Source organism: Meles meles, chromosome X, assembly GCF_922984935.1.
Source record: "Meles meles chromosome X, mMelMel3.1 paternal haplotype, whole genome shotgun sequence".
NCBI classification, from domain to species: Eukaryota; Metazoa; Chordata; class Mammalia; order Carnivora; family Mustelidae; genus Meles; species Meles meles.
Genome location: NC_060087.1, coordinates 51877398 through 51901550, shown reverse-complemented (window position 1 = coordinate 51901550; position 24153 = coordinate 51877398).

The following is a 24153-nucleotide window of genomic DNA, read 5'->3' as shown; positions in this document are numbered from 1 at the left end:
TCTCCGCATCCTCACCAGCATCTGTCAATTTTATCCATTCTGACTGATAAGAGGTGATATATCATTGTGGTTTTGATTTGTATTTCCCTGATGCCGAGTGACGTGGAGCACTTTTTCATGTGTCTGCTGGCCATCTGGATGTCTTCTTTGCAGAAATGTCTGTTCATGTCCTCTGCCCATTTCCGGATTGGATTGTTTGTTCTTTGGGTGTTGAGTTTGCTAAGTCCCTTATAGATTTTGGACACTAGCCCTTTATCTGATATGTCATTTGAAAATATCGTCTCCCATTCTGTCAGTTGTCTTTTGGTTTTGTTAACTGTTTCCTTTGCTGTGCAAAAGATTTTGGTCTTGATGAAATCCCAATAGTTCATTTTTGCCCTTGTTTCCCTTGCCTTTGCTGATGTTCCTAGGAAGATGTTGCTGCGGCTGAGGTCGAAGAGGCTGCTGCCTGCGTTCTCCTCAAGGATTTTGATGGATTCCTTTCTCACATTGAGGTCCTTCATCCATTTTGAGTCTATTCTCATGTGTGGTTTAAGGAAGTGATCCAATTTCATTTTTCTGCATGTGGCTGTCCAATATTCCAGGCACCATTAATTGAAGAGCCTGTCATTTTTCCATTGGACATTCTTTCCTGCTTTGTCGAAGATTAGTTGACCATAGAGTTGAGGGTCTATTTCTGGACTCTCTATGCTGTTCCACTGATCTATGTGTCTGTTTTTGTGCCAGTACCATGCTGTCTTGATGATGACAGCTTTGTAATAGAGCTTGAAGTCCGGAATTGTTATGCCACCAACTTTGGCTTTCTTTTTCAATATTCCTTTGATGTTAGAGGTCTTTTCTGGTTCCATATAAATTTTAGGATCATTTGTTCCATTCCTTTGAAAAAAATGGATGGTATTTTGATAGGGATTGCAGTAAATGTGTAGATTGCTTTAGGTAGCATAGACATTTTCGCAATATTTATTCTTCCAATCCAGGAGCATGGAACATTTTTCCATTTCTTTGTGTCTTCCTCAATTTCTTTCATGAGTACTTTATAGTTTTCTGCGTATAGATTCTTACCTCTTTGGTTAAGTTTATTCCTAGGTATCTTATAGTTTGGGGTGCAATTGTAAATGGGATTGACTCCTTAATTTCTCTTTCTTCTGTCTTGTTGTTGATGTACAGAAATGCAACTGATTTCTGTGCATTGATTTTACATCCTGACACTTTACTGAATTCCTGTACAAGTTCTAGCAGTTTTGGAGTGGAGTCTTTTGGGTTTTCCACATATAGTATCATATCATCTGCAAACAGTGATAGTTTGACTTCTTCTTTGCTGATTTGGATGCCTTTAATTTCTTTTTGTTGTCTGATTGCTGAGGCTAGGACTTCTAGTACTATGTTGAATAGCAGTGGTGATAATGGACATCCCTGCCGTGTTCCTGACCTTAGCAGAAAAGCTTTCAGTTTTTCTCCATTGAGAATGATATTGGTGGTGGGTTTTTCATAGATGGCTTTGATAATATTGAGGAATGTGCCCTCTATCCCTACACTTTGAAGAGTTTTGATCAGGAAGGGATGCTGTACTTTGTCAAATGCTTTTTCAGCATCTATTGAGAGTATCATATGGTTCTTGTTCTTTCTTATATTAACGTGTTCTATCACATTGATTGATTTGCGGATGTTGAACCAACCCTGCAGCCCTGAAATAAATCCCACTTGATCGTGGTGAATAATCCTTTTTTTTTTTTTTTGAGATTCTCTTTATTTATTTGACAGAGAGAGAGATCACAAGTAGGCAGAGAGGCAGGCAGAGAGAGAGGAGGAAGCAGGCTCCCCGCGGAGCAGAGAGCCCGATGCGGGGCTTGATCCCAGGACCCTGAGTTCATGACGGGAGCCGAAGGCAGTGGCTTAATCCACTGAGCCACCCAGGCGCCCCGTGAATAATCCTTTTAATGTACTCTTGAATCCTATTGGCTAGTATGTTGGCGAGAATTTTTGCGTCTGTGTTCATCAAGGATATTGGTCTGTAGTTCTCTTTTTTGGTGGGATCCTTGACTGGTTTTGGGATCAAGGTGATGCTGGCCTCATCAAATGAGTTTGGAAGTTTTCCTTCCATTTCTATTTTTTGGAACAGTTTCAGGAGAATAGGAATGAGTTCTTCTTTAAATGTTTGGTAGAATTCCCCTGGGAAGCCGTCTGGCCCTGGGCTTTTGTTTGTTTGGAGATTTGTGATGACTGTTTCAATCTCCTTGCTGGTTATGGGCCTGTTCAGGTTTTCTCTTTCTTCCTGCTTCAGTTGTGGTAGTTTATATGTCTCTAGGAATGCATCCACTTCTTCCAGATTGTCAAATTTGTTGGCGTAGAGTTGCTCATAGTATGTTCTTATAATTGTCTGTATTTCTTTGGTGTTAGTTGTGATCTCTCCTCTTTCAATCATGATTTCATTTATTTGGGTCCTTTCTCTTTTCTTTTTGATGAGTCTGGCCAGGGGTTTATCAATCTTATTGATTCTTTCAAAGAACCAGCTCCTAGTTTCATTGATTTTTTCTATTTTTTTTTTTTTTTGGTTTCTATTTCATTGATTTCTGCTCTGATCTTTATGATTTCTCTTCTCCTGCTGGGTTTAGGGTTTCTTTCTTGTTCTTTCTCCAGCTCCTTTACGTGTATGGTTAGTTTGTGTATTTTAGACCTTTCCTCTTTCTTGAGAAAGGCTTATACCGCTATATATTTTCCTCTCAGGACTGCCTTTGCTGTGTCCCACAGATTTTGAACCATTGTGTTTTCTTTATCATTTGTTTCCATGAATTTTTTCAATTCTTCTTTAATTTCCTGGTGGACCCATTCATTCTTTAGAACGATGCTGTTTAGTCTCCATGTTTTTTGGTTCTTTCCAGGTTTCCTCTTGTGATTGAGTTCTAGCTTCAGAGCACTGTGGTCTGAAAATATGCAGGGAATGATCCTAATCTTTTGATAACGGTTGAGACCTGATCTGTGACCCAGGATGTGATCTATTCTGGAGAAGGTTCCATGTGCACTAGAGAAGAATGTGTATTCTGTTGCTTTGGGATAAAATATTCTGAATATATCTGTGATGTCCATCTGGTCCAGTGTGTCATTTAAGGCCTTTACTTCCTTGTTGATCTTTTGCTTGGATGAGCTGTCCATTTCAGTGAGGGGAGTGTTCAAGTCCCCTACTATTATTGTATTATTATTGATGTGTTTCTTTGATTTTGTTATTAATTGGTTGATATAGTTGGCTGCTCCCACGTTGGGGACATAGATATTTAAAATTGTTAGATCTTCTTGTTGGACAGACCCTTTGAGGATGATATAGTGTCCTTCCTCATCTCTTATTATAGTCTTTGGCTTAAAATCTAATTGATCTGATATAAGGATTGCCACCCCAGCTTTCTTCTGATGCCCATTAGCATGGTAAATTGTTTTCCACCCCCTCACTTTAAATCTGGATGTGTCTTTGCCTCTAAAATGAGTTTCTTGTAGGCAACATACTGATGGATTTTGTTTTTTTATACATTCTGATACCCTGTGTCTTTAGATTGGGGCATTTAGCCCATTAACATTCAGGGTAACTATTGAGAGATATGAATTTAGCGCCATTATTACCCTGTAAGGTGACTGTTACTGTATATTGTCTCTGTACCTTTCTGATCTACTACTTTTAGGCTCTCTCTCTGCTTAGAGGACCCCTTTCAATATTTCCTGTTGAGCTGGTTTGGTGTTTGCACATTCTTTCAGTTTTTGTTTGTCCTGGAAGCTTTTTATCTCTCCTTCTATTTTCAATGATAGCCTAGCTGGATAGAGTATTCTTGGCTGCATGTTTTTCTCGTTGAGTGCTCTGAATATATCATGCCAGCTCTTCCTGGCCTGCCAGGTCTCTGTGGATAAGTCTGCTGCCAATCTAATATTTTTACCATTGTATGTTACAGACTTCTTTTCTCGGGCTGCTTTCAGGATTTTCTCTTTCTCACTAAGACTTGTAAATTGTACTCTTAGGTGACGGGGTGTGGACCTATTCTTGTTGACTTTGAGGGGGGTTCTCTGCATCTCCTGGATTTTGATGCTTGAACTCTTGATCTGACATATTACCAATGTCTGTTGATTAGGTCCCTAGCCTTCGGTACTGCCTCTTGTTCTTTTGTTTGTGGTGACTTTTTCCGCCTTGTCATTTTGTCCAGATAAGAGGATATGAAGGATCAAATAAAATACTAAAACGGTGGCAAAGACCCCAGAAAAAGGCGCTGTAACCAAATCAGAAGAGTCCGCAAATTGTGTGGGGGAGAAAGGGGATAATAAGTGTTTCAGAAAAAAAAAAGAAAAAAATTTAAAAAAGTAAAACAAATAAAGAAAAAATATAAAAAAGAAAGAATATACATATAAATTTAGATAAACTAGTCAAAGAACGTTAAAAAAGAAAAGGGTAAAAGTTTTAAAAAAATTAGCAGAAGAAGAAAAAAGAAAGAAAAAATAATTGAAAAAAGAAAAAAAAATTGAATTTACCACAAGACTGAAGAATCATGGGGAGAAAACCATGAGTTCTGTGCTTTGCTTTCTCCTCCTCTGGAATTCCGGTGCTGTCTTAGGAATTGAACCTGCTTTCCTTGATAGATGAACTTCGTCCTGGCTGGATATTTTGTTGATCTTCTGGGGGAGGGGTCTGTTGTAGTGACTCTCAAGTGTCTTTGCCCGAGGCGGAATTGCACCGCCCTTACTGGGGGCCAGACTAAGTAATCCGCTCGTGTTCACTTTTGGGAGCTTCTGTTCCCTGAACACTTTCCGTAGAGTTCCGGAGGACGGGAATTAAAATGGCCGCCTCCTAGTCTCAGGTCCGGAGGAGCCCAGAGCCCGGGGCCCCACTCCTCAGTGCTCCCCCAGAGGACAGCACCCAATCACTCCCGTATCCCCAGCCTCCAGCCGCGCTCCGAGCTCAACCAGCCCGCAGCCTGTTCAAGGTAACCCCGAGCTGAGAGTTCAGTCCTCGGCTCTGTCACTGCAGCCGGCTTCTCCGTTCTAATACCTGCAAGCTCTGTGACACTCCAACACCCCCGGTCCTTCTGTGACCCTGTGGGACCTGGGGCCATGCTGACTCGCGTGGTCTTCACCCCGGTTTAGCCTCTGGAGCAATGTCCCTCAGTGGAACAGACTTTTAAAGTCCTGATTTTGTGCTCTGTTCCTCCGCCACTTGCCGGGAGCTGGCCCCTCCCCCCGCGGTCTATCTTCCCGTCGTTTTAGATTCACTTCTCCACCAGTCCTACCTTTCAGAAAGTGGTTGATTTTCTGTTTCTAGAATTGCTGTTCTTCTCTTTGATCTCCCGTTGGATTTGTAGGTGTTTGCAATGTTTAGATAAGCTATCGAGCTGATCTCCTGCTACCTGATGTAGTCTCAGCCTGCTACTTCTCTGCCATCTTGACTCCTTTTCCCATCATAGACCTTTTTAATACTTTTTATTTCTGTAAGGCTGTTAGTAATCTCTCTTTTATTTCTGATTCTAGTAATTTGAATCTTCTCTCTTTTTATAACAAAATATTGTAGATGTTAAAATATGACTAAAGTTTGGGAAACATCACTTTATGGGAATGTTGTGTACTTTAAAAACAACAAAACTTTCCGTTCACTCATTCAATGAATACGTACTGAGTCACTATTATAGATCAAGCACAAGTCAAGGCTATTCAGATATAACAGCAAAGAAAAGAGAAAAACACTCCTATTATCATGGATTTTCATTCTATTAGATTGAAACATGAAATTCCCCATATGAGACCATCATTGACCGACAAAAACGGCAATTTCATATGGTTTAACCAAATAGTAGGGAGAACTCCCCAGCTCTATTATTTGTTAGCTATATGACTTCAGTTAAATCACCCTACCTTTCTATGCCTCACTTTTACCATGTGGAAAATTAAGATAATAACAATTTTTTTCAGGGCACCTGGGTGGCTCAGTGGGTTAAAGCCTCTGCTTTTGGCTCAGTTCATGATCCCAGTGTCCTGGGATCGAGCCCCACATTGGGCTCCCTGCTCAGCAGGGAACCTGCTTCCACCTCTCTCTCTGCCTGACTCTCTGCCTACTTGTGATCTCTGCCTGTCAAATAAATAAATAATAACAATAATAATTTTTTCATGATGATTCTTAAAGTTCATAAGTGGGAGGTATCTAGCACAGAACTTATTACATAGTACACACCTAATATATATGTTTTCTTACATTTGAAACCTTGGAAGAACACATCAGTGATATTCTTGTGCTTATTAAAAAAAAAGAAAAGGAAAAGAAAAGGGTAGGGAATATAGAATAAAATGTCATGCTTCTCTGACACCTTGGGTGGCAAGAAATTAAATGAGAAAGGAGAGTCTTGAAAAAAAATCATGGAAAGATCTTGGGGAATTAATAACAAGGAGACTTGGATTTCAGTCTGGAATCCCAACACATTGCCACCCATAGATTCAGAGCCTGATAGAATTCAGATAACAATCTGAATATAATTTAGACTGTGGTTCCAGAGTCACTCTCCAGTTTCATTTTCTAATTGCTTATATTTTGGTTTCCTCAGAAATGGTTTTGTGGGTCGATGAGATAGGGAGAAGTGAAGGGAAAAAAATCAAGTCATGCTGCTGTTGGGGGAGTGGGAAAGAATGGTAGTTAAAAAAAATCAGAGAAATGAACAAGAGCAGCAGGTGATGAGCACTTACAGAAACAAGAATAATAGCAACAGATTTTTAAAGAAAAACATTTTTTTTACCAAAGGTAAATGGTCTTAAACTGCACCACAAAGGACAAATTTGGATGTTGAGAAGTTCTTTACAGGGAAGGCTGTTGAGCCCTGGATTGAGAGATTCCACTACAATGGGTGTTGGTAACCTAGAGTTTGGGCCAAGTCTATCCAGGGGCCTTGTTTTTGGAAGGCCCACATGCTAAGAATGATTTTTATTTTTTAAAGAATTGTAAAAGAAGAAGGTTGAGATGGGAGAGAAATGAACACAGTGGCTCTCAAAGCCTAAAATATCTATAATCCAACCCCTTACAGAAAAAGTTCTTCAATCCCCATTGTAGAAGAACTGGCTCATCCTATCTCTTTGGGTCCTTGGTTTTCCCATTTAAAATTTGAAGAGTGATCTCAATCTAGTCACCTCAGGTGGATGGTATGAAGATACCAGGGGAATCTTAAAGTCAGAGTGAAGGGGTGGAAGAAAGATGGGAAAATGATAAAGAGGAAATTATCATTTGGCAAACCTTGAGGCCATGCTGTGGAGCTCCAGGCTGGCTTGGGTAAGGGGTAGAGAGAATTGGGGCTGGCAGTGGGGATGGAGTTCAGTGGGAAAGAGAGAAAAGACAGAACAGGAAGAAGAGATGACAATATCTTATACCAGACCCATTCCATAAACAAAATCTCAATGGGGATAAACAAGAGAAAGGGAAACAAAAGGAACATGCCAGACAAGTGCTATAGAGCCCAGGGTATTGCCCCTAGAAGAAAGGATGAGAGGAAATAGATGTTTCAGCTTAGGTAACAAGGCTTAGATAATAGCCCTCATTGGTGGAGAAGTTAACTAGCTGGATTGAGGTCAGGGTAAAAAAGAAACCTGGCCTCTGTCTGGTGGCTTAAAGACCAATTACGAGAAGAGCTGGGTGATTCAGGAGGTCTGTCAATGGCAGCATCCGAAAGCATCTGTCCTCAGTTCCTTTCCAGATTTGAATCCTCTCTTCAACATTTTCAGCAAGCAATTTTCCAGTCTTTATTTTCTGGTATTGGGGATTTCACTCATTCTTTTAAAAAAAATCAATATATAATGTGTTATTTGTTTTAGGGATACAGGTATGTGATTCATCAGTTTTACACGATTCACAGAACACACCATAGCACATACCTTCCCAATTTCCACCACCCAGCCACCTCATCCCTCCCACCCCCACTCCCTTCCAGCAATCCTCAGTTTGTTTTCTGAGATTAAGAGTCTTTTATGGTTTGTCACCCTCTCTGGTTTCATCTTGTTGATTTTTCCCTCCCTTCCCCTATGATCCTCTGTCTTGTTTCTCAAATTCCTCATATCAGTAAGATCATATGATAATTGTCCTTCTCTGATTGACATATTTTGCTTAGCATAATACCCTCTAGTTTCAGCCATGCCATTGCAAATGGGAAGATTTTGTGGGTTTTTTGATGGTTGCATACTATTCCATAGTATTTCATTATATATATATCTCTCCAAAGGCAGTAATAATAGTCCATATTTGTTAGGCTCTGAATGTGATACGGAAGGACTCTAGATCAGATGATACCTCCTGAATATAGTCCCTTTGAGGTGAACCCTAAAGATGCATGGCCACAGAACACTTCTCATGTCATTCCTCCCTCTTTTCTCTTATCCTGTTGGCATGGACAGAGGAGGAAATTGTGCAACCAAGCAGCCCTTAATAGCTGGCAACTTGAGCCTATACTATGATTGCCACAGACATGTGGTGACTTACTGTGGCAGCATGCCTATAGACCAAGGCAGGAATCCATGTGTCAGTAAAGAAGTAGGCAAATTCTGGGAGTGTGCCAGATCTAGTACATAAGCTGACTATCAGTTTCCTGTAGACCATTTCCAGCTGACACACTTCCACTTGCCACAGCCTAGTACCCAGAAAATGTGCATCTCTGTGAGGGTTGAAAGCTGGCAGCACAGCCTCACCCTTCCTTACCCTGCTTTCCAGAACACTGAGTTTGAGAATCCCTGTTATCCTCATCCCAAAGGAGAATGCAGCCTCCATCTTTTGCTCCTCATCTCAGGTCTGGTCACTGGTTCACAGCAATCCGCCTCCCTACACACCTGCACCACAAGAAATAGGAGCAGAACCTCCTGCTCCTTTTGAAAGGCTGCTAATCCTACTACACTGAAATGACCTTCGCTGAACCTGCTGAACAGGCTGCTGAAGTATGAGTGTGCTTAAAAAACTCACAACCGTGCTTTCTTTCAATGTTCACACCAAGTCTCTGATGTCCATATTATTTGCCATCAGTTAAATAGATAAGAAACTGAAGTATAGAGAATCAAGTAGTGTATCATGGCTCACCTAGCTAAGCTAGGGAGTTAGCTCCTTGTTCAGAAAGTGGCCAAGCAGAGTCTGCCTGTCTTTGTCTGGCAGGCAGTAAGGGAGTTTATGTATTAAACTGTCCGGCAGTGGGACAGTATTGGACCAGTTGACCACTTCATCCTACTACTCCATAGTTCTAGGTAGCAGTAGAAGGTGTCAAACCTGGGTCTCCTGACCCATCATTCAAAGCTCTTTGCCTTATGCCACTAGACATGATGTCTTTGAGAGCAGATCCACATTTTACACATCACTTTTATGTCCTCTACCTGACATTGCACAGACTAGGTATTTATTGTTGACTTAATTCTTGATTTAAATATTTGTTGATTTGATGGTGATAATAAGCACTTACAGATTGGTTACTGCATACCAGGTCCTGTTCTCTAAGTGCTTTTCATCTATCAACTCACTCAATGCTCACAGAAAAACTATGAAGTAAGCATTATTATCTGCATTTTACAGATAAGGAAACTGAGGAACAGAGAAGTAAAATAACACAGCTAGTAAGTTTTGGAGCATGGGTTCACACCGAGGCAGTCTAACTTCAGAGTCCTGTCCCTAACCATTCCACTACATTGTCTGTCAGTATGCTATGAATGCACACATGTGTGTTCTCCCATCCAAGTACTAACCAGGCCCGACCCTGCTTAGCTTCCGAGATCAGACGAGATCGGGCGCGTTCAGGGTGCTATGGCCGTAGACACATGTGTGTTCTCCATAACCACACTTTACTTGTCCAACAGGAATTGTCATTTTCAAACACATACAGGCATGTGACTTTGACTTTTTGGCTCAACATATTTTTAGTGAGCACCCACTAGTTTCCATGTCTGTTCAGAGGCTGAAATACAGGGGAAAACAAATGAGAAAAGGACCCTTCCTTCATGTAGATAGGCAGTAGACAATTATGCAACATTTTGGGTGATGGCAAGTGCTCTGGAAATGAAGTGGGATAAAAGAACACAATAATAGGGTTTGGTTTTTTGAGATATCAGGGAAAACACCTTTACCATGTGACATTGTAATAGAGAACTAAATGAAATGAGGTAGTGAGCCATTAAGCTAAAGGAAGGGTATTCTAAGCTGGGAAAAACACAGGGTAAAATCATGAAGTAGAAGCAAGCTTGATGTGTTTGAGAGATGAGAACGGTTTGAATCAGGCAGTATGATAGTCAAAGTAGTGAGAATCAGGCACAGTCTAGATATAGTGTGACTTTACCTCCCCAAATCCTGGAAAATATCAGACATATTAAGATGATCTTGAGTATTGCAGTCACCTTTTTTTTTAATTTTTAATTTTTTTAAAAAATTGAAATTAATTTCAATTTAGTTAACATACAGTGTATTATTAGTTTCAGGGGTAGAATTTAGTGATTCATCATTGGTTGCATGTAACACACAGTACTCATTATATCAAGTGCCCTCCTTGAAACCTCTCACCCAATTACCCCATCGCCCACCCACTGGCCCTCCAGCAACCCTCAGTTTGTTTCCTTGAGTCAAGAGTCTCTTATGATTTGTCTCCATCTCTGTTTTCATCTTATTTTATGTTTCCTTCACTTCTCTTATATTCATCTGTTTTGTTTCTTAAGTTCCACATATGAATGAAATCATATGGTATTTGTCTTTCTCTGACTTACTTTGCTTAGCATAATACACTATGGTTGCATCCATGTCCTTGAAAATAGCAAGATTTCATTCCTTTTATGGCTGACCTCTTCTTTAACCATTCATTTGTCAATGGATATATGGGCTCTGTAGATATTTTGGCTATTGGGGACATTGCTGCTATAAATACTGGAAAGCACCCCTTCAGATCATGATGTTTGTATGCATTGGATAAATAATTCATAGTGCAATTGGAGAATAATAAGATAGATTTATCTTTAACTTTTTGAGGAACTTCCATACTGTTTTCCAAAATGGCTGTACCAGTTGACATTCTCATCAATCACGCATGATTCCCCTTTCTTCATATCATCTCCAATATCTGTTGTTTCCTGAGTTGTTAATTTTAGCCATTCTGACCAGTGTGAGGTGATATCATCCTTTTTTCAGGGTAACAGCATCCATTATCTTTGCACCACACCCACTGCTCCATGCAGTACATCCCCTCCCTATTACCCACCACCTGTTACCCACAACCTCCCACCCACCGCCCCTTGAAAACCCTCTGGTTGTTTTTCAGAGTCCATAGTCTCTCATGGTTCATCTCCCCTTCCAGTTTCCCTCAACTCCCTTCTCCTCTCCATATCCCCATGTCCTCCATGTTCTTTGTTATGCTCCACAAATAAGTGAAACCATATGATACTTGTCTCTCTCTGCTTGACTTATTTCACTCAGCATAATCTCTTCCAGTACCATCCATGTTGCTACAAAAGTTGGGTGTTCATCCTTTCTGATGGAGGCATAATACTCCATCGTGTATATGGACCACATTTTCCTTATCCATTCGTTTGTTGAAGGGCATCTTGGTTCTTTCCACAGTTTAGCGACCGTGACCATTGCTGCTATAAACATTGGGGTACAGATGGTCCTTCTTCTTTCTTTCTTTTTTTTTTTTTATTTTCAGCGTAACAGTATTCATTGTTTTTGCACCACACCCAGTGCTCCATGCAATATGTGCCCTCTCTATTACCCACCAACTGCTTCCCCAACCTCCCACCCCCTGCCCCTTCAAAACCCTCAGGTTGTTTTTCAGAGTCCATAGTCTCTCATCGTTCATCTCCCCTTCCAATTTCCCTCAACTCCCTTCTCCTCTCCATCTCCCCATGTCCTCCATGTTGTTTGTTATGGTCCACAAATAAGTGAGACCATATGATACTTGACTCTCTCTGCTTGACTTATTTCGCTCAGCATAATCTCTTCCAGTCCCGTCCATGTTGCTACAAAAGTTGGGTATTCATCCTTTCTGATGGAGGCATCATATTCCATCGTGTATATGGACCACATCTTCCTTATCCATTCATCCGTTGAAGGGCATCTTGGTTCTTTCCACAGTTTAGTGACCATGGCCATTGCTGGTATAAACATTGGGGTACAAATGGCCCTTCTTTTCACTACATCTGTATCTTTGGGGTAAGTACCCAGTAGTGAAATTGCAGGGTCATAGGGAAGCTCTATTTTTAATTTCTTGGGGAATCTCCACACTGTTCTCCAAAGTGTCTGCAACAACTTGCATTCCCGCCAACAGTGTAAGAAGGTTCCCCTTTCTCCACATGTTCTCCAACACACGTTGTTTCCTGTCTTGCTAATTTTGGCCATTCTAACTGGTGTCAGGTGGTATCTCAATGTGGTTTTAATTTGAATCTCCCTGATGGCTAGTGATGATAAACATTTTTTCTTGTTGTAGTTTGGATTTGTATTTCCCTGATAGCTAGTGATGTTGAGCATTTTTTTTTTTTTCACGCATCTGTTAGCCATTAGTATGTCTTCTTTGGAGAAATGTCTGTTCATGCCTTCTTGGCAGTGAGATCTTAGATACAAAACTAAAATCATGATCCATGAAAGAAAAAAAAAAATAGAAAATATGGACCTGGGGAGACAAGATGGCGGGGAAGTAGGAGGAGGCGCCATTTCAACCTGTACCCTAAAGTGAGCTGATTACCTATCAAAGAACTCCGATCACCCATGAAATCAGCCTGGGAGCAGAATTATACACGTCTAGATCTCTACAGGAGCAGAAGATGCCAGTGGGCAGGTAAAGTGGAGTGGGATGTCAGACTGATATCAGAAGATAAACAAAAGGGGGAAGGAGCTACCAGAGGTGACCCATTGGAAAGTAATACCCCAATACGTGAGTGCCCTGTGACTGGGGACCAGCATTAACTTGGAGTCTGGTTGAAAGCACTCAAAAAGAGCAAAGGATCCTGGAGGGAATTTGTGGGAATCGGGGCGGTTAGGGACAGGGCTTAAGCCGCCAAGCCCAGGACAGCCTTCCCTGGTGCTGAGCCAGAGAGAGTGTGGCGGAGAAACCAGGTCTTGGTCCCTCAGCCACCAGCATGCCAGAGAACGCATGGGGTCCAGCTCTTGTGAGGGTCTGGGAGTCTCACCAGATGGCAGAATGCCGGGCCCTGCCAGCAAAGCCTGAGACGTGCGCACCCCACACCCTCCCCTGAGAGAGGTGTGGGCAGGCATCAGCCCCGCACTAACTCTTTGACCCACACCATGCTGTGCCATTAGAGCCTGAGAAGCGCACGCCACACACCCTCCCCTGAGAGAGGTGCAGGCAGGCACCAGCCCTGCTCTGGCTCTTAGACCAGCGCTGCGCCATGCCATCAGAGCCTGAGAAGTGCGCGCCCCACTCCCACCCCTCAGAGAGTGCATAAGGGCGCCAGCCGGGAGCTCACTGACCCGGAAAGACCAGGAATTCCCAGCCTGGGACAGCGGGAAAATCTCAGGGTGCAATCGCTGCTTGGAACCTCTCTGGCGGTCTGGAGCTGCCCAGAGAGCCACTGCTGCCTTGGTTTTGGATACAAGTAGGAGATCCACATCCCCAGGGACCTTGACTCAGAACCTGCTCTGAGGTTTCTCCCTGAGAGGGAGGTCAGAGTGCAGTTTGCTTTCCTCCAAACCTCCAAAAAGCATCAAAAGCTGTCAAGGCAAGAGGAAAAAAAACAAAAAAACAAAAACAAACAAACAAACATAGAAACCTCCAGAGAATAAGCCTGAAAAACCGGATTCCTCAGAGCCCACACCCTTGAGGAGGACAGGAGGACTTAACTCAGGGAACATTGTTGACTGAACACCCACGTGGCAGGCCCCTCTCTCAGAAAACCAACCAGGAAAGAAGAAAAAAAAAGACAACAAGAGAAAAACCACCACTATTTCATAGATACAACTTTTATTTTTAACTCGTTCCCACTGTTCTGGTTCATTTTTTTTATAGAAAATTTTTTATCCTATTTACCATCACAGTGAGATGTCCAGTACATCAAATTCCATAATAATCCTCTCACCTGAACTTTTTGATACAAGCAGCCATGGTTTTCTTTTGCTTTTCTATTTTTAAATTTTTAAAAAATTTTTAGTTTAGTATAATCTAGTTTACTCTTTTTTTATTTTTATCTTCTAATATTCATATGGAGTTAAACTTGAAGGTAATCCCCTTTCCCAATCAATGCTACCCCTATAGGTAAGCCAATTTTTAATCCCCCTCTATCTTAGGAGAGTTGAGTCCTTTATCATAGATTTCAAGATACATCCAGGAAGAATCAAAATAACCTTCCTAACCCACACTGAGAACTTATAACCACTCTCCCATCTTTTTCTTCTGCCAGTGTGTCTGTGTATTTGTGTTTGTCCTGATAGTATATAAATCTTATACTTGGGGTTCTTTTTGACGAGGTTCTTCCCTTTTTTTTTTTTTGCATATATATATATATTTTTTTTTTCCCTCTTGTCATTAACTTTTTTTTAAAGATTTTATTTATTTGACCAGAGAGAAATCACAAGAGAGGCAGGCAGAGAGAGAGGAAGGGAAGCAGGCTCTCCGCTGAGCAGAGAGCCCAACGTGGGGCTCGATCCCAGGACCCTGAGATCATGACCTGAGCCGAAGGCAGCGGCTTAACCCACTGAGCCACCCAGGCGCCCCTTGTCATTAACTTTTATCAGTCTTTTTGTTTTTCTGTTTTTGTCTGTATACTTCATAAATCGTATCTTGGGGCCCATGTGGGCTGAGCCTTCTCCTTTATCTTCCCTTTTTTGCCTGTCTCTCCCTCTCTCTCTCTTTTTTCTTTTCTTTTTCTTTTTTCTCTCATTTGGGTGGGGAATCCTGATTGCTCAGAAACATTCCAGGGTGCAACTTGACTGTGCCACAGTTGATACATCCAGCTATATCTGTTCAGTCATCTCTCACCAAAATGATTAGGATGAGGAATGCCCAACGGAAGAAAAATACAGAGGATGGGCCTTCTGAAACAGAGCTAATGGCTATCGACATAGACAATATGTCAGAAAGGGAATTCAGGATAACAATTATCCAGGCAATAGCTAGGTTGGAGAAAGCCATGGATGACAAAATGGGATTGATTAGGGCAGAACTGAAAGCCACCAGGAATGATGTTCACAATGTTGGGGCAAAACTGAAAGCCACCAGGGATGATGTTCAAAATGATCTCAATGAATTCCAATCTAATCTAAATTCTCTAAAAGCTAGAGTAACTGAGACAGAAGATAGAATTAGTGATCTGGAGGACAAACAGATAGAGAGAAAGGATCAGGAGGAAGCCTGGAACAAACAGCTCAGAAGCCACGAAAACAGAATCAGGGAAATAAATGATGCCATGAAACGTTCCAACATCAGAATTATTGGAATCCTTGAAGGGGAGGATAAAGAAAGAAGTCTAGAAGATATAGTGGAAGAGGTTGTCTATGAAAATTTTCCCAATCTCACGAATGGAACCAGCATTCATGTACTAGAGGCAGAACGGTTTCCCCCAAGATTATAGATTCTCGAAAGTCCTTGAGACACCTGATAGTAAGAATGAAGAATTATAATTGTAGGCAGACCCTCTTGAAAGAAGCCAGGACAAAGAAGCTCCTTACGTACAGAGGAAAGCCCATCAGAATAACATCAGACCTGTCCACAGAGACTTGGCAAGCCAGGAAGGGCTGGAAGGGTATATTCAGGGCACTAAATGAGAAGAACATGCAGCCAAGAATACTTTACCCAGCAAGACTGACATTCAAAATGGATGGAGAATTCCTGCCTCCTTCCTTGAGGGGGAGTACCAGGAGAGAGCCCACCTGGCCCTTTCTGATGGATATTAAGAGTTTCCAAGACCGGTGAGGCTTAAAAGACTATGCAACCACCAAGCTGACACTGTAGGAAATATTAAGGGGGGGGTCCATAAAAAAGAAAAAAAATCCTAAGAAAATCTTTGAACAGAAATATAGAGACAATCTACATAAAGAAGGACTTCAAAGGTAACACGATGTCAATAAAAACGTATCTATCAATAATCACTTCCAATGTGAATGGCCTAAATGCATCAATAAAATGACAAAGGGTTGCAGATTGGATAAAACGACAGGACCCATCCATATGTTGTCTACAGGAGACTCATTTTGAACCTAAAGATACACCCAGAATGAAAGTGAAGGGATGGAAAATATTTCATGCCAATGGGCCTCAAAACAAGGCCGGGGTAGCGATTCTCATATCAGAAAAATTATATTTTACATTAAAGACTTTAGTCAAAGGTACAGAAAGACACTACATCATTCTTAAAGGGACTATCCACCAAGAAGATCTAACAATTGTAAATATACACGCCCCCAATATGGGAGCAGACAATTACATAAGAAAACTATTAAACAAGATAAAGAGCCATATTGATATGAATACTTTAATAGTACGAGATCTTAATATGCCTCTCTCAGAAATAGACAGATCATTGAAGCAGAAAATCAATAAAAAAAATAAGAGCATTGAATGACACACTGTACCAGATAGACCTCATAGATATATACAGATCATTCCACCCTAACACAACAGAATACTCATTGTTCTCAAGTGCAGATGGAACCTTCTCCAGAATAGACCACATACTCGGTCACAAGCAGGACTCAACCCATACCAAAAGACTGACATTATTCCCTGCATATTCTCAGATCAAAAGGCTTTGAAACTTGAGCTCAATCACAAGGAAAAGTTCGGAAGGAAATCAAACACCTGGAAGCTAAAGACCACCTTGCTTAAGAATGCTTGGATCAACCAGGAGATCAAAGATGAACTTAAACAATTCATGGAAACCAATGAGAATGAAGACACTTCGGTCCAAAACCTATGGGATACAGCAAAGGTGGTTCTAAGGGGGAAATACATAGCCATCCAAGCCTCCCTCAAAAAAATTGAAAATCCAGAATATACCAGCTGTCTCTACACCTTAAAGAACTGGAGAATCAACAACAAATCAAACCAACTCCACATGCAAGAAGGGAAATAATCAAGATTAGAGCAGAGATCAATGAGGTAGAAACCAGAGATACAGTAGAACGTATCAATGAAACTAGAAGCTGTTTTCTTTAAAGAATCAATAAGATTGATAAACCATTGGCCAAACTAATCTGAAAGAATATAGAGGAGGCCCAAATTAATAAAATTATGAAAGAAAAGGGAGAGATCACAACTAACACCAAGGAAGTAGAAATAATCATCAGAAATTTTTACCAACAGTTATATGCCAATAGGCTAAGCAACCTAGATGAAATGGATGCATTCCTGGAAAACTATAAACTTCCAAAATTGAACTAGGAAGAAACTGACAACCTAAATACACCAATATCTAATAATGAGATTGAGGCAGTGATCAAAAACCTCCCAAAAAACCTGATGGATTCCCTGGGGAATTCTACCAAACTTTCAAAGAATAAATAACAGCAAATTCTCCTGAAGCTAATTGAAAAAATTGAAGCAGAAGGAAAACTTCCAGACCCTTTTTATGAAGCCAGCATTACCCTGATCCCCAAACCAGGCGGAGACCCTACCAAAAAGGAGAATTTCAGACCAAATATCATTGATGAAATGGATGCTAAGATTCTCAACAAGATCCTAGCAAACAGTATCCAAAAGCACATTAAAAAGGTTATCCACCATGACCAGGTGTGATTCATCCCTGGGTTACAAGGTTGGTTCAACATTCGCAAATCAATAGATGTTATAGCACAAATCAGTAAGAGAAGAGAGAAGAACCACATGGTCCTCTCAATTGATGCAGAAAAAGCATTTGACAAAATGCAGCATCTCTTCCTGATTAAAACGTTTCAAAGTATAGGGATAGAGGGAACATTCCTGAACTTCATAAAATCTATCTATGAAAGACCCACAGCAGTTATCATCCTCAATGGGAAAAAGCTTGCAGCCTTCCCATTGTGATCAGGAACACGCCGAGGATGCACACTCTGACGACTCTTGTTCAACATAGTACTAGAAGTCCTAGCAAAAGCAATCACACAACAAAGAGAAATAAAAGGTATCCAAATTGGTAATGAAGAATTCAAACTCCAACCCTTCACCGATGACATGATTCTTCATATGGAAAACCCCAAAGACTCCACCCCTAAACTACTAGAACTCATACAGCAATTCAGTAACGTGGCAGGATACGAAGTCAATGTACAGAATTAGTGGATTTCTTATACACTAACAATGAAAATACAGAAAAGGACATTAGAGAACCAATTCCATTTACTATAGCACCAAGAACCATAAGAAACCTGGGAATAAACCTAACCAAAGAGGTAAAGGATCTGTACTCGAGGAACTACAGAACACTCATGAAAGAAATTGAAGTAGACAGAAAAAGATGGAAGACCATTCCATGCTCTTGGATCGGAAGAATAAACATTGTTGAAATGTCTATATTGCCTACAGCAATCTATACTTTTTATGCCATTCTGATCAAAATTCCACTGGTATTTTTCAAAGAGCTGGAGCAAATAATCCTAAAATTATATGGAGTCAGAAGAGACCCCGAATTCCTAAAGAGATGTTGAAAAACAAAAACAAAACTGGCGGCATCACGTTACCTGATTTCAAGCTTTACTACAAGTATTGGCATAAAAACAGACACATAGACCAGTGGAATAGAGTAGAGAGCCTAGATATGGACCCTGAACTCTATGGTCAAATAATCTTCGACAAAACAGGAAAAAATATACAGTGGAAAAAACAGTCTCTTCAATAAATGGTGCTGGGAAAACTGGAGAGCTATATGTAGAAGAATGAAACTCGACCATTCTCTCACACCATACACAAAGATAAACTTGAAATGGATAAAAGACCTCAACGTGAAACATGAATCCATCAGAATCCTAGAGGAGAACATAGGCAGTAACCTCTTCGATATCAGCCACAGCAACTTCTTTCAAGATATGTCTCCAAAGGCCAAGGAAACAAAAGCAAAAATGAACTTTTGGGACTTCGTCAAGATCAAAAGCTTCTGCACAGCAAAGGAAACAGTCAACAAAACAAAAAGGCAACCCACGGAATGGGAGAAGATATTTGCAAATGACAGTACAGACAAAAGGTTGATATCCAGGATCTATAAAAAACTTCTCAAACTCAACACACACAAAACAGATAATCATATCAAAAAATGGGCAGAAGATATGAACAGACACTTCTCCAATGAAGACATACAAATGGCTATCAGACACATGAAAAAATGCTCATCATCACTAGCCATCAGGGAGATTCAAATTAAAACCACATTGAGATACCACCTGACACCAGTTAGAATGGCCAAAATTAGCAAGACAGGAAACAACGTGTGTTGGAGAGGATGTGGAGAAAGGGGAACCCTCTTACACTGTTGGTGGGAATGCACGTTAGTGCAGCCACTTTGGAGAACAGTGTGGAGATTCCTCAAGAAATTAAGAATAGAGCTTCCCTGTGACCCTGCAATTGCACTGCTGGGTATTTACCCCAAAGATACATATGTAGTGAAAAGAAGGGCCATCTGTACCCCAATGTTTATAGTAGCAATGGCCACGTTCTCCAAACTGTGGAAAGAACCAAGATTCCCTTGAACAGACGAATGGATAAAGAAGATGTGGTCCATATACACAATGGAGTATTATTCCTCCTTCAGAAAGGATGAATATCCAACTTTTGTAGCAAAATGGGTGGAACTGGAGAGATTATGCTGAGTGAAATAAGTCAAGCAGAGAGATTCAAGTATCAAATGGTTTCACTTATTTGTGGAGCATATCAAATAGCATGGAGGACATGGGGTGATGGAGAAGAGAAGGAAGTTGAGGGAAATTGGAAGGGGGGATGAACCATGAGAGACTATGGACTCTGAAAAAGAACCTGAGCATTGAAGGGCAGGGGGTTGGGAGGTTGGGGGAACCAGGTAGTGGCTAATATGGAGGCCATGTATTGCATGGAGCACTGGGTGTCGTGCAAAAACAATAAATACTCTTACACTGAAAAAGAAATTGAAATTTAAAAAAAGAAAATATGGACCTTATTAAATTGAAGAATATCTGCTCCGTGAAATACACTGTTTACAGAATGTAAAGAGATGCCACAGACTCGGAGAAAATATCTGTAAAACATATATTTAGTAAAGTCCTGGTTTTCAAAATATATAAAGAAGTCTAAAAACACAGCAGTAAGAAAAACATTTTAAATGAGTAAAAGTTCTGAATAGACCCGTCACCAAAGAAGATATGCAGGTGGCAAATAAGCATATGAAAAGGTGCTCAACATGAAGTATTATTAAGTAATTACCAATTACAACAATTAGAATGGTTAAAATCCTATTACAATAGTTAAAATCCCAAATATGACACTGAGTACTAGTAAGGATATAGAGAAAGTGGAACACTCTTTGACCAATTCATGGAAATGAAAATGATATAGCTAAAATTATAAAAGACAACTTTGAAACATGCTCTATGGTATTTACTCAAATGAATTGAAAAGTTATACCCACACAGAAACCTGTATACATGTATTTATCACAGCTTGATTCATATTTGCCAAAACTTCGAGGCAGCCCAGATGTCCTTCAGTAGGTGTATGTATATACAACCTGTAGAACATCCATACAATGGAGTATCATTCGACTGTTAACAAAAAGACATGGAGTAACCTTAAATGCATATTGTTAAGTGAATTAAGCCAGTCTGAAAATGCTATATAGTGTATAATTCTGACAATATAACATTCTGAAAAGGGCAAAGCTATGGAGAAAATTAAAAGATTAGTGATTTTCAGGGTCTCAGTATGAGAAAATGAGGGAAGAATAGGTAGAACACTGGTGATTTTTAGGGCAGTGAAACTATTTTATATTATACTATATATATAGATATATATGCATATATATAATATATACTACATACTATATATAATAACACTAATATAACACTAATATGTGGCATACTAATATATAATATACATATATATAATTATTATATTATCCTATTTATAGTATTCTACTATATATTGTAGTTCATACTATTATATACTATATATTTGTTCAAACCTACTGAATTAGTACCAACAGTGAACCCTAATGTAAACTATAGACTTCAGTTAATAAAAACCTATGCATAATGACACATCAAAAAAAGCCAGAAAAATATTTTGTTTGTGCTGAGCTCACAGGGAAGAATTTGTTCACTCTTATTACAGCACATCTGAGAGAGTTGACATTCCCAGAGACACCTCTTCAGGAACAAAAGAGCTGGTGGGCATACCTTCTGTCCCTTGGCATAGATGAAGAACCTCCTGTTGAGAGTGGCTCACCCCAACACTGGCTGCCTAGCCAGCTTCCTACAAGTCCCATGACCCTGCACTCTGACACAACTGCCCTTTGTGGTCAAACTTACATCAGACCCCAGAAGAACATTGTGGGCGCCTGTCATAGCCTAACGTTTTGAGTTTATTTTTTAAATTTATTTTTACTTAATTTAAAAAATTTTTAATAAACATATAATGTATTTTTATCCCCCAGGATACAGGTCTGTGAATTACCAGGTTTACACATTTCACAGCACTCCTCATAGCACATACCCTCCCCAATGTCCATATCCCCACCACCCTCTCCCAATCACCCTCCCCCCAGCAAGCCTCAGTCTGTTTTTTGAGATTGAGTATTTTATGGTTTGTCTCCCTCCTGCATAGTATTCCATTGTATATATATGGCATATATATATACCATTTCTTCTTTATCCATTCATCTGTTGATGGACATCTAGGTTCTTTCCATAGCTTGGCTATTGTGGGCATTGCTGCTATAAACATTCAGGTGCCCGTGCCCCGTCAGAGCACCACATTTGTATCTTTACAATATACACCAAGTAGTGCAATTGCTGGGTCATAGTGTAGCTCTATTTTCAGTTTTTGAGGAACCTCCACTCTGTTTTCCAGAGTGGTTGCACCAGCTTGCATTCCCACCAACAGTGTAGGAGGGTTCTCCTCTCTCTGCATGCTCTCCAGCATCTGTCATTTCCTGACTTATTAATTTTAGCCATTATGACTGGTGAGAGGTGGTATCTCATTGTGGTTTTGATTTGTATTTCCCTGATGCCGAGTGATGTGGAGCATTTTTTCATGTGTCTGTTGGCCATCTGGATGTCTTCTTTGCAGAAATGTCTGTTCATGTCCTCTGCCCATTTCTTGATTGGATTATTTGTTCTTTGGGTGTTGAGTTTGCTACGCTCTTTATAGATTTTGGATACTAGCCCTTTATCTGTTATGTCGTTTGCAAATATTTTCTCCCATTCTGTCAGCTGTCTTTTGGTTTTGTTAACCATTTCCTTTGCTGTGCAAAAGTTTTTGATCTTGATGAATTCCCAATAGTTCATTTTTGCCCTTGCTTCCCTTGCCTATGGTGATGTTCCTAGGAAGACGTTGCTGCGGCTGAGGTCGAAGAGGCTGCTGCCTGTGTTCTCCTCAAGGATTTTCCATGGATTCCTTTCTCACATTGAGGTCCTTCATCCATTTGGAGTCTATTTTTGTGTGTGGTGTAAGGAAATGGTCCAGTTTCATTTTTGTGCATGTGGCTTTCCAATTTTCCCAGCACCATTTGTTGAAGAGGCTGTTCTCTTTTCATTGGACATTCCTTCTTGCTTTGTTGAAGATTAGTTGACCATAGAGCTGAGGGTCTATTTCAGGGCTCTCTATTCTGTTCCATTGATCTTTGTGTCTGTTTTTGCGCCAGTACCATACTGTCTTGGTGATCACAGCTTTGTAATAGGGCTTGAATCTGGAATTGTGATGCCACCAACTTTGGCTTTCTTTTTCAATATTCCTTTGGCTGTTCAAGGTCTTTTCTGGTTCCACATAAATATTAAGATTATTAGTTCCATTTACTTGAAAAAAATGGATGGGATTTTGATAGGAATTGCATTAAATGTGTAGATTGCTTTAGGTAGCATAGACATTTTCACAATATTTGCTCTTCCAATCCAGGAGCATGGAACATTTTTCCATTTCTTTGTGTCTTCCTCAATTTCTCTCATGAATACTTTATAGTTTTCTGCATTTAGATTCTTAGCCTCTTTGGTTAGGTTTATTCCTAGGTATCTTATAGTTTTGGGTGCAATTGTAAATGGGATTGACTTCATAATTTCTCTTTCTTCTGTCTTGTTGGTGTAGAGAAATGCAACTGATTTCTGTGCATTGATTTTATATCCTGACACATGACTGAATTCCTGTACAAGTTCTAGCAGTTTTGGAGTGGAGTCTTTTGGGTTTTCCACATATAGTATCATATCTTCTGCAAAGAGTGAAGAGTGATAGTTTGACTACTTCTTTGCTGATTTGGATGCCTTTAATTTCTTTTTGTTGTCTGATTGCTGCTGCTAGGACTTCTAGTACTATGTGGAACAGCAGTGGTGATAATGGACATCCCTGCCGTGTTCCTGACCTTAGCAGAAAAGCTTTCAGTTTTTCTCCATTGAGAATGATATTTGCGGTGGATTTTTCATAGATGGCTTTGATAATATTGAGGTATGTGTCCTCTATCCCTACACTTTGAAGAGTTTTGATCAGGAAGGGATGCTCTACTTTGTCAAATGCTTTTTCAACATCTATTGAGAGTATCATATGGTTCTTGTTCTTTCTTTTATTAATGTAGGGTATCACATTGATTGATTTGCGGATGTTGATCCAACCTTGCAGCCCTGGAATAAATCCCAATTGGTCGTGGTGAATAATCCTTTTAGTGTACTGTTGGATCCTATTGGCTATATTTTGGTGAGAATTTTTGCATCTGTGTTCGTCAAGGATACTGGTATGTAATTCTCTTTTTTGATGGGATTCTTGTCTGGTTTTGGGATCAAGGTGATGCTGGCCTCATAAAATGAGTTTGGAAGTTTTCCTTCCATTTCTATTTTTTGGGAACAGTTTCAGGAGAATAAGAATTAATTCTTCTTTAAGTGTTTGGTAGAATTCACCTGGGAGGCCGTCTGGCCCTGGGTTTTTGTTTGTTTGGAGATTTTTGATGACCGTTTCAATCTCCTTACTGGTTATGGGTCTGTTCAGGTTTTCTATTTCTTCCTGGTTCAGTTGTGGTAGTTTATATGTCTCTAGGAATGCATCCATTTCTTCC